At 28.1% G+C, this 544-nt stretch overlaps 1 non-coding gene across 1 annotated transcript; it reads right to left on the bottom strand.

Moving 5' to 3' along the window:
• Positions 1-221: 221 nt before the first annotated feature.
• On the bottom strand, positions 222-303 carry TRNAS-UGA. The gene has a single exon. It is a non-coding gene; the product is annotated as a tRNA-Ser (tRNA).
• Positions 304-544: the final 241 nt, after the last annotated feature.

Here is a 544-nt window from a genome sequence, read left to right as displayed (position 1 = left end):
TAAACTAATAACACATCATTATGATTTGATATTTGATTAAATTAATAAGATTGATATGCATTTCTAAAAATTACGTTAAAAATATTAAAAATTAATAATAAAAAATAATTAGTGAAAATAGAAAAATTTTAATTTTACCATGCTAACCTTGGCTCAACGAACTAGAATATATGAAAGAACTACCAACAAAATTTGGGACAAAACATGGAAATAAAATACCTCGTCGACAGCAGGGTTCGAACCTGCGCGGGCGGAGCCCAACAGATTTCAAGTCTGTCTCCTTAACCACTCGGACATATCGACTGAGTTGGTTGCTTGAAATAAAGGATTTTATAAAAGAAAATAAAAGAAATGATTAAATTACAATCAAGTTCAGGTATCCTTACCAAAGACTATAAAGTTTAAAGAGAAAAATTTCTTCTTTTCTCGTGCTAGTCAAAACTCAAAACGAAATAGTTGCTTCCTCCACTTTTAATTTTCTCAAATCAGCAATGATTAACTCTTATCTTTACTCATTTTGATTATATATTTTTTTATTTTTTTA

Source organism: Manihot esculenta, chromosome 13 (genome assembly GCF_001659605.2).
Source record: "Manihot esculenta cultivar AM560-2 chromosome 13, M.esculenta_v8, whole genome shotgun sequence".
NCBI classification, from domain to species: domain Eukaryota; kingdom Viridiplantae; phylum Streptophyta; class Magnoliopsida; order Malpighiales; family Euphorbiaceae; genus Manihot; species Manihot esculenta.
Note: the sequence above shows the minus strand (reverse complement) of the source record. Positions and strands in the feature narration are given on the sequence as shown.